This window comes from Vulpes vulpes, chromosome 12 (assembly GCF_048418805.1).
Source record: "Vulpes vulpes isolate BD-2025 chromosome 12, VulVul3, whole genome shotgun sequence".
Taxonomy (NCBI): domain Eukaryota; kingdom Metazoa; phylum Chordata; class Mammalia; order Carnivora; family Canidae; genus Vulpes; species Vulpes vulpes.
This window is the reverse complement of record NC_132791.1, coordinates 165651144-165657770: the sequence shown is the minus strand read 5'-3', so window position 1 is coordinate 165657770 and position 6627 is coordinate 165651144. Positions and strand designations below refer to the sequence as shown.

At 47.1% G+C, this 6627-nt stretch overlaps 1 non-coding gene across 1 annotated transcript; it reads left to right on the top strand.

Moving 5' to 3' along the window:
- Window positions 1–353: 353 nt before the first annotated feature.
- Window positions 354–460, top strand: LOC140594934 (U6 spliceosomal RNA). The gene has a single exon (XR_011996207.1). It is a non-coding gene; the product is annotated as a U6 spliceosomal RNA (small nuclear RNA).
- Window positions 461–6627: the final 6167 nt, after the last annotated feature.

The window sequence follows — 6627 nt, the reverse complement described above, 5'->3', positions numbered from 1 at the left end:
TTATGATGCATCTAAGTGTGGATTTCCTTTTTTTTTTTTTTTTTAAGATTTTATTTATTTATTCATGAGATACACAGAGAGAGGGAGAGAGAGAGGCAGAGACACAGGCAGAGGGAGAAGCAGGCCCCATGCAGGGAGCCCGACGCAGGACTCGATCCCGGGACTCCAGGATCACACCCTGAGCCAAAGGCAGGCGCTAAATCGCTGAGCCACCCGGAGATCCCCTAAGTGTGGATTTCTTTCACTTTATTCTGCTTGCACTTTCTTTAGGGTTGCAAATTCTTTTCCCAATTCAAATTCAATTGTTTCGCTTTTTCAACTGCAGAATGTTCACTCTTAAAAAAAAAAATCTTGTGCTCGCTTCGGCAGCACATATACTAAAATTGGAATGATACAGAGAAGATTAGCATGGCCCCTGCGCAAGGATGACACGCAAATTCGTGAAGCGTTCCATATTTTTGCAAATGATTCTTGCTTATTTAGCTTTTGTTAAAAAACACTTAGCAAGAGCTAAGCTTTTAAAAATAAGTGCAAACATTTACCATTAATAAAACTTACACTGTAATATTAAAAAAAAAAATCTTTGTTGGTATTCTTTTTTTTTTTTTTTAAGACTTTATTTATTCATGAGAGACACACAGAGAGGCAGAGACACAGGCAGAGGGAGAAGCAGGCTCCATGCAAGGAGCTCAATGAAGGACTCGATCCCAGGTCTCCAGGATCAGGCCCTGGGCTGAAGGTGGCGCTAAACCGCGGAGCCACCCTGGCTGCCCTTTATTGGTATTCTTTATTTGATGAGTAGCATTCTCTTACTGTCATATTTAATTCTTTAGACATAATTTCCTTTAGTTATTTGAACATAATTTATAAAAAGTTGGATTTTAATTCTTTGTCTAATGCATTAAGGTTCTTCAAGAAAATAGAACCAATAGAGGATAACTGGATGCATAGATGGCTTTTAAGGAACTGGTTTCCATGATTGTGGAAACTGGTAAGTCCAGAATCTGCAGGGGAGGCCAGTAGGAGACCCAGGGAAGATATTAGCTGCATTCAGAGTCTGAAGGCTAACAGAGTTACCTCCTCACTGGGGATGTTTTCTATTGAGGCTTTCAGCTGATTGGAGGAGGCTCATCCACATCATGGAGAGTCACCTGCTTTACTCAGATTCTAGTCATTTAAATTTTGATCTCATCTAAGTAATACCCTCACAGAAATGTTTGGAATAGCCCTTGACTAAATTTCTGGGTATCATGGCCCATCCAGTTGACACATAAAATTGTCCATCTTTCTTCCCCTTTCTCTCTTTCCTTCTGTGACTCACTTTATGTGTATGTTGGTACATTTGGTCACATCCAACGTGTCTCTGAAACTCTGTCCATTTTTCTTCATTATTTTTTTGTTGTTCCTCAATCTTCAGGTCTGCTTCTGACCACTCAGATTCCACCACTGCACTTTTGATGGCACAATTTCCATTTTCTCTTCAGAGTAATTTCTCTATTTAGTAATATCCTTTATTTGGTGAGCTGTCATTCTTTTACTGTCATATTCTTCAGACATAATTTCATCTAGTTCTTTGAAAATAATTGATCAAAGTGGACTTTATTTTTTTTAAGATTTTATTTATTTATTCACGAGAGAGAGAGAGAGAGAGAGAGAGAGAGAGAGAAGGCAGAGACACAGGCAGAGGGAGAAGCAGGCTCCATGCAGGGAGCCTGACGTGGGACCCGATCCAGGGTCTCCAGGATCACACCCTGGGCCGAAGGTGGTGCTAAACCGCTGAGCCACCAAGGGCTGCCCCAAAGTGGACTTTAAATATTAGGTTTAACATCTGGGTTTCCTCAAAGACAACATCTATTATTTTTTCCTGTTGGTGGGTCACACTTTGTTTCTTTGCATGTCTCCTAATTTTCTGTTTAAAAGTAAACATTTTAAATAATATAACAAGGTGATTCTGGAAATCAGTTCCCCATTTTCCAGATTTATTTATTTATTTTTTGTTGGTTGGTTGCAGCTGCTGCTGTGTTTAGTGACTTTCCTGAACTAATCCTATAAAGTCTAAATTCTCTGTTGTGTGTGGGCCATGACATCTTTGTGTGTTAGCTTGCTGCTAAGCTAGTGATTGAACAGAGATTTCCTTAAAAGTCTTGATCCAATAAGTCTTCCACACTTGCCCACAGGCTCTTCAGTACTCTGGCAGGTCACAGCTCTACATTAGCCTTCATTTCCTGTTTCCACAAGGCCTCAAGTTTAGCCAAAAGTGAGAAAATAAGATGTTCTAGATTATTTTCTCAGCATGCACACAGACCTGAACATGCACATGGCCATCAGTATCCTTAGGAGTATATCAGAGCATTTAAAAGTATACTCACGGACATTTCATTCCCCAGATCTTCCTTTTAAGTTTTGTGGCCAGGCCGTTGTTTGCTCTTACTGGTACAGCACCTCAGGCAGCTGTGATGTTAAACAGTTGTCATTGGTTGTTTTTGACAAACCCTTTGGGGTAAAGGGCTTTACCCACTGAATGAACTCCAAGTCAGGTCAAATAACAAGTCCTAGGAATGGGGCTTTTCCAGGGAGCTGCCAGACAAGTCAAATGGTGATAGTGCCCTAGAGATGGGAGGACACCTGAAGAGGCTCGCATTCAGTCTGACCCTTCTGATGGCTGCTGTTTTTCAAGACTAACATGGAACTAGAGAGAGAAGAATGGAAATATGTAAACTTAACATACAGCTTGCTACAGAGATTCAGCTGTTTTTCTGGAAAAATCACTCCTTGGATTGTAGCAAGCCTTGGTTAATGTCCAAAGTTCTGAAAATGAAGTTTTTAAGGTTTCCCCCCACCCTCCAATGTTCTCATTGCTGTTATGGAGATTTTTAAAGATCTTTACACTTTGCTATGCTCTAAATCCTGCTTCATTTTCCAGCAAATGAATTCACCTACTTATCTTTTCCATTTCTCCGAGGTTCTCATCTGTGATAGAAACAGTCTCTTTACCAGGACTACTTTGAATTTGTAGTTCTCTACCTTTTCTGAGTGATTTGGATTGGGAGGGAGAGAGCTCAGATTATTGTCTTAACTTGGCATCTGGCATCCTATTTTCTAAAATATGTCCTCGAATATCATCCTGGCTTCCACGGGGAAATGTAGAAAAGTCTTCTGTTCACATTTTTTAAAATTGTGAAATATAACAAAAAGATGCCAAAACATCTTTACAACCCATTAAGTTATGACAAGGCCTAACCCATATAGTCAATACGAAGGTCAAGTAATAGAGTATCACTAGCAGCTCCTGGAATCCATGTGCTCCACAAAGTGACCACTCACGTGGCAGTCTTGCTTTTCTGTTTTTTGCATTTTATATAAACAGAGCCATACAATACAAACTCTGTGTGTAGCTGGATTTTGTTCATCTTCATTGTTTTATGTAAACAGCTCTCAGTGGGGGTGATTTTTCCCAACCCCCAGAACATTTGGCAATGCTTAGAGCTGTAGGTTGTCACAGCTTGGTGGAGTGCTCCTGGCACTAGTAGGTAGAGGTCACACGTGCTGCTGAACACCTGCAATGTATAGGAAAATGCAAAACCGACTCACTGGCCAAATACAAGTAGTACCAAGGTTGAGAAGCATTGCTGTATACACAGCAATTTATTATCCTTTTTACTATTGCAAATAATTCAGGTGCGTTTATGTTTCTAAGTTATGTGGTACCTGTAGGGGTGGGTTTCTCTTGGTTCTGTGCCGAGTGCGTTTGTTGGGTCTGTGCCAGTTTACTCCCCACCCGAAGAGCAAGTAGCTTGAAGCCCCAGCTGTGGCATGTGATGTGGACGCCCTGAGCACCTGCTATCCCTCATCACATGTAGAGCTCCCCCTCTGGCCTGTTTCAGTTTCCTAAAAAATGGGAACCTTAGCCTGTTTTTTGCGTTGTCTTGTGTGCCTGTCATTAAGTCCCTGAAGATGAAGAAAACAGGTCCCTGTCCCTCCTTGCTCTATTTGGGGAGGATTCAAGCAAACTGTTGGCCGCCTACATGGCACAGGAGCCTGCGTGCTGGCTTTCTTCCCGCCAAGGTCACCAGTTGTCACCTGACCTCAAGTGTCCAGCAGCTCTGTGGGCACCTGGCCCCTTCCTGGAGACCCTGTCCTGCCATCTTGCGCTGGCCCTGGACACTGCAGGGTTACCTGGTCAGGCCTACCTGCAGGCTTCCATACCTCCGGAATGCCTATCCTCAGCTGCTTTCCCAGGAAAAGAGGAGAGCTGCTCATGGCATTTCACCAAAGCCTCTCAGCTGCTTCTGTGTTGCAGAATCTGCTGTTCTGTGTCTCTTCTCAGGGCTGGAAAAAGGCTTGGATTTCTTTTATTCCATCTAAACCAGGGGCAACCTTTGGCAAGGTTCCCCCCCCCCCACAGGACTGTGTGCCTGCGCAGGCCTGTGGCCCACGGCCCCTGGGGGCTGGCTGTTCACTTCGTTTTGAAGCTCATTAGGTTCTGAGAGCCTCTGGAGGACAAAGGTCAGGAGGTGTCCACAGAGGCCTTCTCACAGTTGCGGGGTCAGCACCCCTCTGTGCTAGAGCCCAGAGCCTGGGCAGTAGTCAGGTAGTGCCCACGTGGAGGCATGGAGTAGGGAGTCGAGGGCAGGACACTGTAGCCTGGGACAGAGTTGCCTTCCTACTACCTTCCTCGGCTAACACCTACAGCTGCTAACACCTGCAGCTGTGGGCCTCAGGGGCAGAGTCTCCAGACCACATGCAGTTCTAGAAATATGTGCACTGGCTCCTCGCAATCCAGAGAGGGATTCCAGGGAACAACCATGGAATGCCTTTATTCTTAAAGAGTTCACTCAGGAGTGTTTTTGGGTGGGGGTGGGGGTCAGCACCTCCACACCCGCAGTATAGATGAGAGCATCTGTGTCCTGTGCATGTGCAGCAGGCTGTATGATACGCAGCACCCCCAGTGTAGACAGACCCCAAAATGGGGCCTCATGGCAACAATGTGGTGTAGACATGCTCAAGCTTTGTGGTGTAAGCGGTGGGCTTACTGCCTGCAGGGCCAACTTCTGTACCACACAGTTGAGAGGAGGGGGGTCCCCGAGCCATCCACACCCCCCTCTCCCAGCACACAGGTGGCAAGTTCAGGACTTTGCTGTGGGGGCCTAAGGTTGGCGATGCCGACTCCATGCAGATGAGTGTGGTTAGTTTGTTGCTTGAAAAAGAAGTGGGGTAGATCCCTGGGTGGCGCAGCGGTTTGGCGCCTGCCTTTGGCCCAGGGCGCGATCCTGGAGACCCGGGATTGAATCCCACGTCGGGCTCCCGGTGCATGGAGCCTGCTTCTCCTCTGCCTGTGTCTCTGCCTCTCTCTCTCTCTCTCTCTCTCATGTGACTCTTGTAGATAAATAAAAAAATTAAAAAAAAAAAAAAAAGAAAAGAAAAAGAAGTGGGACTTGGAGCAGCCTGAGTGGCTCAGCGGTTTAGTGCCACCTTCAGCCCACGGCCTGATCCTGGGGTCCTGGGATGGAGTCCCATGTCGGGCTCCCTGCATGGAGCCTGCTTCTCCCTCTGCCTGTTTGTGCCTCTGTGTCTCTCATGAATAAATAAAATATCTAAAAAATAAAATAAAATAAAGTGGGACTTAAAAGATTTGTTTCTGTGGGGATGTCTAGGGGGTTTTCAGTTGGTGAAGTGTCTGCCTTCAGCTCAGGTCGTAATCCCGGGGTCCTGGATGAAGCCCCACATCGGGGTCACTTTCTCAAATCTTAAAAAGATGGGTTACTGTGATGACTGCTCCATGATGAGAAAAATCACAGATTCATGCCCAGAAAACACTGGAGCACTGTGCTCTGTGCCTCTCCCCAGGCAAGCAAGCATGGAGAATCTGGCGTAGAATCTGCCTGGAGGGAATCTGCACAAAGCAGAGAACAGGGGTCAGAAGGCGACAGGAGTCCTCTGGTGCAGGGGTACCACATCTCCCACGCAGTACCCTGCATACCCCTACACTGGAGGAGTCCTGCCTTTGGATGGGGGTCGGGTGGAGCTGAGCCTCACGCCTGCATGGCGAGGCAGAGGAAGCACAGGGGACAGGTGTTCCAGGACAGGAGGGAAAGGCCCACCTCTGACCCTGCTGCCTGGACCTCAGCCCCTCCACCCCCACGTGTCCCCAGTGCCCTGCTTGGGGGAGGGGGGGGCTGACAGCATGAATCAGGCATTGGATGGGGTGAGGTTCTTGTTGAGAAGGTGGCCCCAGGCCAGCTGTGTCCCATCCCTGCAGCGTCTCTGAGGAGCACAGGGTCTGTGCTGTGGGCACATACCCCAGCTTTGCGATGGCTCGCACGGGCTCTCCCCACCCCCCCCAACATCAGCAGCCTCGAAGGGACTCTGCTGGTCCCAAGTGGAAGCTCAGGGAAGTGGCTCCCGTTCTGGACATAGAGCCAGACAGTGGTCTCCCTGAGGCCACGCAGCACAGGACCTCCTGTCCCAGTCGTGAGTCATTCTGCTTTCCCTCCCACTCCTGCCCGGGCCCTGGGAGCAGATGGCTGGGGGTGGGTCAGTCTGGGGAAAGGAGGAGACAATTAGTTTCCAAATTAAAAGGTCTTGATTGGCGAGGAAAAAGTTGAAGACGCAGAGCGACCCCTCAGC